The sequence below is a fragment of the Ischnura elegans genome, chromosome X (assembly GCF_921293095.1).
Source record: "Ischnura elegans chromosome X, ioIscEleg1.1, whole genome shotgun sequence".
NCBI lineage: Eukaryota > Metazoa > Arthropoda > Insecta > Odonata > Coenagrionidae > Ischnura > Ischnura elegans.
Window position 1 is genome coordinate 49,879,708 of NC_060259.1, and position 12,685 is coordinate 49,892,392.

The following is a 12,685-nucleotide window of genomic DNA, read 5'->3' on the forward strand; positions in this document are numbered from 1 at the left end:
AAATTAGTGGATATTTTATCGCATACCATTTTTGATCGGGTACATTTTTTAATAAAATGCATGGCCTCAGAGTTAAGCAAATTTCGTTAAAATAGCTCGCATTTAATTTTTTTAAATATTAATTATGTTAAAACTAATGGCGCACCTTTTTAGTAACTCAAATCAGTTGTAACAAAAATTCACAATTTTTACATAATTTGTTATTATAATTCTCATTAACACTTAGCTGTTGTATTTGTGGTCCATAGGATACAAAATGGTGGACCTTCTTTTCCGTAGAGTTTTTGAGTTTATCTAGGATTATAAAAATTTTTACCGAGTAACCACGAGACATTAACACCACATGTACACCAAAGCTAGTAGAGTCTGATCCAAAGAGATGATTTGTGACCGTCAAAGACGCCGGAATTTAGATCGATTTTTCGAACGTGAGGCACAGCCCGGAGCTGGCAGCTGGCCACGAGGAATACCGTAATTGATGTTGGAAAGTGAATCATTTTAAGCGGACGAATTGAATAATAGCACAAGTATATTAGTACCACATTTATTTTAAATTGGTTAAAGCCTTATTTTTTCACTTACTTATGATATTTACCGTCGATACATTGCAAAATGATGGAAACTGATTTCATTAAAATTGTTACCCTAATGTAGCAATATAAAAAGGACACCGACAGTGGCGTAGCCAAGGGGGGCTACCAGGGGTAGTTCATTCCAGGGGGGTCCGGACCACCCCCCACGAAATATTAAAGCAAAATTATTTTCCTTCATAAAAGAAAACAAAAAATTTAAAAATTATGAATTTACAAAATATTTATTTCACAAATGAAGTTTTTTTCGATTATGAAAAGTGTTAACATTAGTTAAAAACCCTCTACTAGGTACCCTGTTTTTCAAAATTTCCCCCCACCCCTGGTTATGGACCCCCCCCCCCCCCCCCCCCCCGAATGAAATTCGTGGCTACACCACTGGACACCGAGTTGCTAACAGATATTTATATCACAATTACCAGCATCAAATCTAATACAGCATCCTTCCAAAGAAATCAACTGTAGCACATTCGCACCAAAATAAAATCGATGTTTTTACCGTGCCGCGCAGTCGGCGGCTGCTCCCTCGTCGCAAATGATGCCGTGACACAGCGTACATTACAAAGACACTATGCGCCGCAACAGATAGGGAAAGATTAAATAAATATAGTATTTTCAACAAAGAAGCTTTTTGTATCATCCGCCTTTATGAGTATTTCCAATCGGCACCATAAAAAATGGACATACTTGGGTGGTCCAAGCGTCCTCCTTTATGACGCGTGCACCGTTTTTAACGCACGCAAAAAGAAAAATAGGTGCAAGCGTTTCATGAGAAAATAAATCAATTCAAAGTGCCGTGAAAGGCTGGCAGAGAATGATAAACAACTGGTACTACTTCGTTCCAAATGCAGCAAATAATATTTCATACCTACCTAGAGCACTAAAATTCAACAGCAGCGCCATGACTCTGAGTACGTGAATATTCTTGGCGATAACGAACCACTATGATAAGCAACGAAAAATATATCCATTACATGTGCACAACGACACTTGTGAGACGTAGGGAAAAAATATAAAAAGATAAAGTGGCCTCTATAGAAAATATTTTGTCCTTCCTCAGAACTTTCTTCCTATCTAGAACTGGCAGCAATAAAAGACTTGTGGGTAATAAAATATGTAGGACGGTAAAATGACATACTGCAATGCATGCTACTTCTCTAACGGGAACAATTGGTTGCATAACTGTGTTTTAAAGACACTTTAGGCAGGCATGTGACATAACGAATGGAAATGGAATGGTTCATAATAAAATGGCCAAATATATACAGGAGAGGTTATCAATTTAGAAATTAGAACACAAAATTTTTTTCATGTCAATAACTGGCGATTATAATTAATAATATCGGCGATTCCCTTATTGAGCCTGAAAAAATAGCACTATATAAAATATTACGATGTATCGAATTGCATAGGATAACATATTTTTATGTCGGATAATTTATTATGATTTTATAGGCTGCCATAATTACGTTTTTGCTATCAAGTGTTACAAGATTTTAATCCGACGACCATATATATCGGATTCCCGATGTGCATCGCATTGTGATGCCTTCAGATATTTAGAGCAGGCCCTGCAAAATATTGTCCAGTAGGTGTATCGAGGCAGTACTCAAGTACCCTAACGGGTACTCAAATAATAGGTGCATCCCTGTGCTAATGGGGTATATCCCTGTATCGAAATAAAATCATGTGCACAAATGATTTTTTTTACTTGTAAAGACAGAAAATATATGACGTTTTCTTTTTATCTTAATTTTGCTTAATAATTTAACGCAACTACTTCGCATGATTAATTTATTTGTTACTGTAGTTCATTTATTCTGCTAATTTGGTAAAACTAAGGTCTTCGAAAAACACAATTTTGTCCCCATCAATCAAATATATCAGGCACTTAGCGCTCGTAAAACCTACCTGACAAACCTCACTAACCCCACCAACTATTGTCCATCACTAACTATTGTCCCCAGACATGCAGCATGAGTCACCCATTTGGGTATAACATTTGAACTCCAACGATTCCTACTTAGCGTTTTCTCATCAACGGATTATAAAATTGGAAGTATACACGAACTTTAGAATTAAAAGGGAAATTTTTAACATAAAAAGATGATCATGATTCGTCCCAGATTAGAAGTGCTAGTTGTACCTTAGTAGGAAGGCTCGGTGGGTGAGTAGAGTGGAGAAATATGCAGCTCACGTCTAAGGACTTATGGAACCCTGGCCAACGAAAAAAAAACGAATTTTAAGCCATAAACAACATACAGATTTGGAGCCTCAGGTAACTAATTCCAGATTTTCACAAAACATTTATGAACTCTGAAAACTTTATAAAATCTTTTCAGGCTTAATTTTGCGGAATAATGCTATATCCATGATTAAAGCACAAATGGTAATATCCACACTATTTTATTTATCACTTAACCGACCATGGTTTCGACACTTGATGACACCTTGAAAATGACACTAAGTGTCGAAACCATGGTCGGTTAAGTGATGATTAAAATAGTGTGGATATTACCATCTGTGCATTGATCTGAAAACTTTGTAAATGATATTTGCCAACTGTCAATGAAAAACGCCCTCGCAGTATCAATCCATCATTATTCCCAGCTTTGCTCGTGGAAGAGTCTTTCCGAACTCACCACAAATTCACCGATGATGTGAACCTCACGTGGAATAATCAAATGCGAGTGCTAAAAATAAATCCAATCATTCAGAAGTACATATCCATCAGGTCCAAATCAGGGAGAGGACAGTAACACTATGTGCACGGGCACGCGTCTCTCGTCCAACTCCGAGATAACTCCCAAAAGGAGTCGAAAAGGTTAGGCATCAAATCAGAGGGAAATGGCAGGAAACAAATGAGATATCGTCCTTATAGCTTTCTTTAACGTTCATATTCCTTTAAAAATACCACATGCACAATGTCAACAATTACTTATGTCGTAATGTGACAGCGAGTTGAAGAATTTGGAGCTATCATTTTCGATTACGGTGACGTATTGCACTTGTCCATGACATGGGGCTCAACCTGCTCAGCTAACACCTTCACCACGATCATAAATTCGGACTGTTCCTCCAGTTGTGAACCACCTTAATTCTTTCCTTAGCTTATCCATTTGTGTCGCAAGTGTGGTAGAACAAAACGTAACATTAAGCTATGCTCATTTTTGGAGCGGACTCGTGGATAGTGAATTTTCTGCTGGTACTTCTCTAATAGCTGAGCATCTCGTGCATACGTCAATGTAAGCAAAAAGATACATATATATATATTATTATTATATTGTACAAGTTACAAGTAATACCCGGAAGTCGACGAAACGCGTCGGGAAAATGAGAAGATGCAGTAGGTCACAAAAGATACTCAAAAATGAATGCAATTATCTTTCATGAAGTAGATAATTAGCCTGAACACATGAGATTCGATCTTGGCATGGTTTATCGGTGATAGTAATATGATTTGTAGAGATAACTTTTCCTTAAAAAGGCGATTCTTGTTTATTAATGTCCTTCAGCAAGTTTTTGATGGTTATTTCCTTTATCAGGGAAGGAGAAAGAGAAGAGAATTAAGTTAGGTAAAAATAAATTTACACGAGAAAAAATAACTTTGAGGAGTTGAAGGCTAAGAACTAAGCATTACTGGAATTCTACGTTATCTTAACGTTATCTCAATGTTATCTTAACGTTCCTGGTTCGTTAACGACACAACACGTAGGAAAAATCCTGGCCCGTGGTGAATAAGTACCGTGCGTCCCTATTATCTAATAAGCAGCGTTAATTCTTTTAAATCTAAATATGAGAAAATGTCAATAGAAATTTTTAAGCTCGGATTGGCCTAAAGATGCGTTCTTGTTATAAGAATTCTTCAGTATACGAGAACTGAATTATCAATTTTTTCGAAATTTTTACGATTCTACTCGAAACAAACGTCTATATGTTTTAGAAACCGCGAAAGCATTAGTCCCGAATTAGATACGAGCACCGACAGTAAACATTGCTGGCAGAAAATCCCTATACCAGAAGTCTGCTGTATAAACATGAGTACCTAAGTATTGCGCTTCGTCATACCACACGTGTGCCTCAAAAGCATAACAAAGCAGTAAAAAAAAATGAAAATATACTTTCCCAACGTCAACTCTAAAAATTGGAAACAAAATTACGGAGAAAAACATGCAGCATTTCACTATCAGCGCTTATAATATTTCCATTGTTTTTAAAGCAATGACGTCGGGCACTGGAAACAGCGTTAACGGCCGGTGAGCTTCTTCATTTTATGGGAAATTTGTGGAAATAGGAAATCATGAATCATCAGTTAGAGAAAAGAGTTAAAAAGGATACGTCATAAACTGATTACCGGCACAGCCTATGAGGAGAGACTTTTTGCATTCGTTGAACATTTTCTGTCAGTCAGAAGCGAGCGGTTGAAGCAAGCAGTAGTGCAATCCAAAGAGAGCGTCTTGTTCTCATCTTGAGTGATTCCTTCGCATTCGGCAAGAATCAAATCTATCCACATTAGTGGTATCTTGATGCTACTGTATTGGAGTAGCTCTACGCCACGGATATCAACCTTCTGTGAGCCTAGCAGAACAAACCCACGGACTCAGCTGAATCCTTCTCTGCGAACTTCAAGTCTTCGTTACCTATCGCCCGGGTGCCTCAATCCTCCAGCAGCCATCCCTAGCAGATTCTGCCACTAGCAACTTCAGTTCCGGAGGAAGTTCGCGACACGTAAGTTTTTCATGCATTTTATAGCGACCTATACTTCCCTCTTCAACTCTAATATTCTTAGGTACCCGGGTACTCGAGAAAATTTTTCAATTTTCAAAATAATTGAAAATTTTACCCGAAATTTTTTTTTCATGTTCCCATAAATTTGCCCCCTTTTGTCTCCATATTTTTCTTATAAAGTGTTCTTAAAAGATATAGATAAGACTTCATATGTTTGGCAAAGGCAAAAAATAAAACTTTCGTCGATTCTAGAAAGAGTGGTCCTCCCAGTCTCACTTATTTAGTGTGATCTTATTTTTGAGTTCCAATTGCTATTATTTGAAATAATAATTATTAATTAGGAGCTCTTTGATAATAAGAACCAACATTTTGACATTTAATGCGTCATTCCCATTCTTGTAGTAATCAGAATTGCTACCTTAAGAATACAGTCAATATTTTCAATGCCAATAGTTTATCATAGCCATTTATATTTTTAAAAATTTTATCCAACGAAAAGTTTAGACTAGTCATCATGTGCAAATTGGAGATTTTTGTCCGTATCCATCACAACCCTCGCTCTCCATAATGAATATAACATGCATACGATAATTGCGTCTGTAGTCTTAGCTGGATCAGAACTTCTGACTGACCTTCATTAATTTCATTATATCAAATGCTCTACAAAAAAAAACGACTTTTAAAAACTATGAAAAGTGAAACAAGATTAACCATATGACTTCAAAAAGTACTTAAAACTCTTTTTAATTAATTATACATTCGAATTTAACCTTTAGTAAAATAAAATAGTAATCTTCGTAAGGTTTACTAATACATTTAAAAAACACAGCCTGTTTTTCATAGCATAGTTATATCCTCAGGCGCATCTATCATGCATGTATCACATTTTATATCGAATTGGGTGCGACAGTAAGGGCATCTAACTGTCGGGAAGGAGTGGGGTGAGTTAGGAGCACGGATATTAGAATTGGGTTGGGAGTTACGGGATGGAGCGGCCTAAGGTTGGGTGGATGGATTTCCCTGCGTTGATTGGTCTTCCACCAGCAGTGGAAGGAGGGGTGGTCGATGTCGGTGAGGAAGCGAGGGGCTAATGAGGCTTGGAGTGGGGGAGGAGAATAGAAGGATTATCGGGGGCACAAGACATTATTGTAGTCAATAGTAGTTCATGGGTCCTGCCATTGACGACAGTGGATGAGGACCCAGGGCCGTCATTAGGGCGGCGTGGGTCACTACTTGCGAAACAATACTTTGATGTATATACGAAAGGGGTAGATTTTTCTTAGGAGAAGGAAAATTTCAATTCCTCCGTAGAAGCCATTGATTGTTATAAAAATAGGAGCAGAGCAAAAAATAGCTTCGCAAACCACCTAATAGACAGCAATTATCACAGCGATTTTACGCCGGGCATCCTCCGCTCAGAGGGAAACAGGAGGAGACTCGACGCCACAGAAATGTTGGAGATTACCCAGCACTTCAAGAACAACACCACCCTCGCCAATGAGCAAATGCGTCCCTCCCACTCCTCCCTCCTTTTCATCCAGATTAACGAACTTCTACAATGACAATTCACATTGATCATCCTTCGGCGTGCTTTTAACATATTCGTGAAAATTCCCCTCTTATCCATGTGCCATTGTATCTCCAGGAATCCATTATTCAATGGCCGGAACCATGGTCTGATATTGACTATTGTGCCTTATATTTTCCTATTTTCCATAGTGGAAAGATTTCAAACAGTTAAGCCTGTAGTTATTAATTATTATATACCTTAAGTATTTCTTCTCGTGGGTAAGTAGTTGAAAACTTTTAAAAGAGAGGGAGGAGGCTCATTAAAACCTTGACGGATGGCTAAATAAATTAAGTTTCTAATTCTTTCAATCAATTTTCTTTCACGACTCGCATTGCTTCTGAAAATCACGTTTCTAGCCCACAAATCAAAACATTTTTTGATGTATAGGCTAGAATCAAATTTAAATCAAAAACAGCACGTTACCTTGACAACCATTGATAGCTAAATAAATATTGATTTTTGCCTTGCGAAGTAATTGGTCAGTTTGAAATATAATACCATTTACATGCGTCGATCAGGGCCGAGAATATAAGGTTTGTTCGAGGGGAAAAATCAGTGTGACACACCCCTCCTATGATCCCCCCTCGCACCCTTCTATTCCTTCCCCCACTACTAAAATATAATACATCCTTAAGCTCCCTTTTTGAGATTTGGCATTTAAAATTACACTCCGTATGTTTGCTATTAAGAGGTTTTAATAATACTATTGTCATAATATTATAGATTTAATTTATTAATACTATTGTAACAATATTTCCAATTATTAATTCAAACTTATTAAAAATGATTATATTATTTTTTCACAATTGATAAATTAATAATTACTGTAAAATAATTTAATAAGAAAAATTAAATAACTTTTTAAAAAACTTCAAATTTTGACGCCCCATAAAATCTGCCTCCCGGGTCACGTGCCCTCTCTGCCCCGACCTAATTCCGGGCCTGGCATCGAATGCTGGACGTTAAACCATACCTTTACCGCTTCTAAATTTCCTGCTACACGTTTCTCTGCAACAGGGTGGTCTTCTGAGGTTGATGGGATCCGCGGCCTGACACCGATCTCCACAAGACTCAGCTAACTCCTCCCTTCCAGCATCTACGGTCATCTCAGGTGTGCTTGAGCGGAGGGAAGTTTCAGCTGGTAAATGGCGTGACGTCACTTGCGGTCCAGGGTAGCATCAACCGGATCACACGGATTGGCCTGTACTCAAGGATACTGTCATCCTTCGCAGCAATTGAAGTCCGAGGTATCCAAGTTTTGTTATCGTAGATGTGAGTGGTGGGAACATTTACAGCCATTGAAGTCCCCGTCAATCTTTGGAAACAGTACGTAATTGATATAAAATAATTGAATGACTACCACAGGATAATCGCCTACTTTTCACCTCAACGAGTCCTCCACGTCGCCAACAGGAACACAGCCAGTCGTATAAGGGAATTTCCTGGCCTCTCACAATTCACCCTGCAACGTAAAACTAAGGCCAATTTTCCTTTAATCACCTTGGTAATCTCTTTTGCGTCCTTTCTGAAAACAAAATGGAGCAAAAATACACTGTCTCCTCCAAAAATGATCAGAAAAATGGATTAGTGGCCAGTCTTTCTGGAGTCCCCATCGCAGCGACTCAATCCCCTGAAATAGCCCCCGTCCTCCAAAGCTCTTCGCATGGAATTTGGGCACCAAAACGTCTCAGTCGTGATCAAGACAAATCCCGCATTATTCAATGGAATTTTTTACTAAGAGAGGACGAGGAAAATCGGGCATGCTCACCAGACATTATGTGCGACTACCCTTTTCTATCAGACATCCTGGCTTTACTGGAAGACAAAGATCAAATAGACAGTGATGTTTACTCAACCTCCTCATCGGATCTCAACTTAAACGCCCTATTCCAGTCACCGCAAGGAGATTGCAATGAGGAATCCCTCGAAAACCAAATCACAGCTCGTTCTTATAGCATCCTTTCCTCCTACAATAATCATCAATATCTATTCTACGATACGGACACCAGAGATCGAAGATTTGTAATCCCTACCATCAGTCTATTACATTCAAAAAAATCGGAAAAACAGCTCAATGAACTGAGAAAAGTTTTAAAATACGAACCAAAAATTGATTACACTCCCCCCTTCCATCGCATACACCCAGAGTCCACTCTCGACCACGAAAAAATCAGCGAGCACTTCGAACGCCGTAAGCTTCCGTTCTTCACCCACCCGCTGCCGTCTCAAATCCGTCGTTACCTGATCGTGAAGTGGGCTAACTACCATAAAGCACCCAAAATGCCAGAGCAGGTGGCCAACCTCCTCCTGAAAGCAGGCTTTAAGACCTTTGGGCCAGTCAATGTCGCGCGAGACGCAAGGTGTGCCGGCGGTAAAGTCAGTTATAAACTACGACTACAGGACATCAGAAAAGAGGACGAGTTTTTGGAACTAAAGAAAATAAATGGCAAGAGCGTAGAGGTGTCTGAGCACATGATGGCGAATCCAGAGCAATGCTGGCGATGCCAGCGGTTCGGCCACTCTGCCAATTATTGTCAGCTTCCGTACAGATGCCCACAGTGCGGAGAAGAGCACATGCGCCAGGAGTGCGATCTGCCCAAAAACAAGGAGTTCACGTGCTGCAACTGCGGAAGCAAACACGGGGCGTGGTACCCTCACTGCCCCGCTTACGCCACGGCCCATGCTGAGCAATCTGTGCGAAATCATTTGAAGGAGAAGCAGCACTGCTCCCGCAAAAATAAGCGCTAAGCAGATCCCTAGCGCCAGGAGCCTAAGATGCGAAGTGCTAAGCGCCAGTAACACTCCTCCATAACGATCAACTTAACTGGAAAGCCAGAGGCCATGAAATCAACATTACTTAAATCACACGTTCATTTTTCCTTTTCATCCCAGAAGCCTAGCATTGATGTAACATTCACCCTCAGATTCCTATGGCAATAAATGCATTAGTGGCGCAGCGAGGGGGGGGGGTTTGGGGGATAAGCCCCCCCCTCCCCCAGAACTCAGAGAAATTTTTAAATTTAATCCTTTTTACTTAATTGGATTGACATTACTAATAGAATAGTGTAAGGATTAATGAATTATCCCTCATAAAGCCTTAAAACTCACCATTTTGAACCATTTACCTTAAAATTCCGCAATTTATTAATCTCCCACCAACCGCTTACCCTGGTGGGTATTCCATACCCCACACACCCCGGTATTAGTTGCATCTAAACCCAGGGGCGCCGACTTATAAAAAATATTGGGGGGGCCCATATCGGAGGTCTTGCTCCGGGAAGAGGTTAAATTCAAAGTGTGTCACAGCACCGAAACACTATCATGATTCATACCACTTGTTTTCAGTTAACCTGCATACTACCTTATGTATTTGTTTTAACACATTGTTGAATTTATTTTAAAAGGTAACTATCGTCAAGCGTGGGAAATAAAAAATACCAATATATTTTGTGATTTCACAAAGCATAATATAACTAAATTATTTTCTTGAATTATTGAGGGGGCTCCGCCCCCCCAAACGAATCTTTGAGGGGGCTCGGGCCCCCTCAGGCCCCATGGAGTCGGCGCCACTGTCTAAACCCCCCCAGCCTTAATTCCTAGCTGTGCCCTTGAAATGCATTAACTTAATAACCATCAAGAGAGCATGCGAGCTTGAGACCATGAGATTGGCCCTTTACTTCTGTCACTTATTTTGGCGCCTTCCTTTTCCCTATCCATTCCCGGTGCCCGGAAGGGACGTGAAAAAAAAGCACAGCCAATCATGGCTTTAATTACATCAACTCAATAATTATCAAGTTAGCTTCAGACCATGAAAGCTTCCTTTACGTAAAGTTACTATAGGCAAGTTTCTTTTTCCATTCTATTGTAGACCCTTTAACAAGAGATATAACAATTAATCTGAGTCAATCATTGCTTTTTAGTCGGATTCAAAAGACAAGTCTTACAGTTTCCTTTCACTTTTCTGGGTAAGGGCATGATGCGTCACAGGCCAGTAATGGAAAGGAAAACAGCAGGAGAGAACAGTGAATTATCAATAGTGTACATCCATCAATTTTGGTGTTCAATAGGTAAAGATGAAGTGATGATCCCAGGTGAATCCATCACACACCCCTAAATGAAAATCCTCCAAGTGCAAGGAGGGATAGGAACAGGCCCCCTGCTCTGCATGTGTGAAGTTTACACGCCAGTGGCCTGGTCTGAGGTGACCTCCACCCTAACCTGACAAAACCAACCTTCGGGTGTAATCAGTGAGTGAGTAAGTGGGTAAACATTAATATTTTTTATATAAGTTAAATGTTTTTCAAGAGGAAGATTATGAATTCGAACAATTGGAGTGATAATAAGTGCAAGTGTGTATTGCACATGAGAGTATTTTATATTTTTTCCATTTAAAGTAGGAGCCACAAGAACATTTGAAAAGAAAGAAATAGGATCCTAACAAGAAAAAGAATGGAACAACCTTCTTTAAGAATTGAGTCTGTGTATCTGATTCTAAAGTAACATTGCTTGATATTACCAAATTAGCCAAGACTTCGGCAAGTTTGATGTTCATCGTTGAGAATGAATTGCTATTTAAGTTATGTGCCTCATGATACATGCCCATATTTTTTATTTTCGAGTGTGCTTCATGACTGTGTTTCACCACAATCAGTTTGCAGCAAAAGGTTCAGAACTTATTATGTGTCATTTCTGTACTTAGTGTTTCTATGATTTGAACTATCCTGACTTCACCAATTTAATTGCTATGAGTGAAAAGCACCTTGAAGCCTTAGTTAATACTCCAAGAAAGAAAAGCACAATAACCCACTGTTATTACTCTGAGTGATTTTGGCATTAAAGTTTCATTGCATCAAATAACAAATAACTGACATTACCAGTGTTCTTCAACGTGGATATAATTACAATTTTCATTGAGTGTTGAGTTATCAGAATAAGATGGTTTATTTTGTGCAGTTTTTACCTCATCACACAGCTTAGAGGTACTTTCAGCATCAACACCCTCAACACTAATGTGGATCCAAATGGTGATTGATAGAATGAGGGTGATGATAAGTAATGGGAAAGTAAGTTTATTTTGAAATACACTATTTGAAGCCACTCCAAAAATTATAAAATCATGCGTATATGAATCTTATATTGAAAGACTGCAAGTTGATTCTATTTGATATTTTAATTCCCAAATCCCTCAGATGATGATGTTGTTTTTTACTTCCTAATATTAGGCACACTAATTTCATGTGTTAGAGGTACTTATACTTCTTTTTTGGCACTTTTTCATATCCAGAAATAGAAAACTAAGCAAAAAAATCTGTTATTTAAAAAGTTTTGCGGAGTAAAATTAGATTCTAATGTTTCGTTTACAGCTGAAGCCATCATAAGTATTTTCCTTAACTCTGAAATAAGAGATCATATTTTCTAAAAAAATATTGCCTTTCCAGCCTGAAAGCTTTGCTCTATTGCTCAAAGAGATAAATTTTTTTAAACTAAGAGACTGACAATTAATACTTGAGTGCCTGTATATGACAATGAATACCTATGTGCCTGAGAGTATAAGTATACATATATTTGTACTAATTATTGCTACACTTATGATTTCCTTGGCTTCTTCATATGTAATATTGATGCAGATGATTTTGTTGGAGACTTATAAAAAGTCATGTTGCCATAGACTTATAAAAAGTCATGTTGACCACTCTTGCATAAGCAACATCTAAGCCAACATTAATACTGATGTTCCAATAAATTCCACAAACAATGATGCAAACAGCTTCATTTGATACAGAGCCTCCTCCCAAAC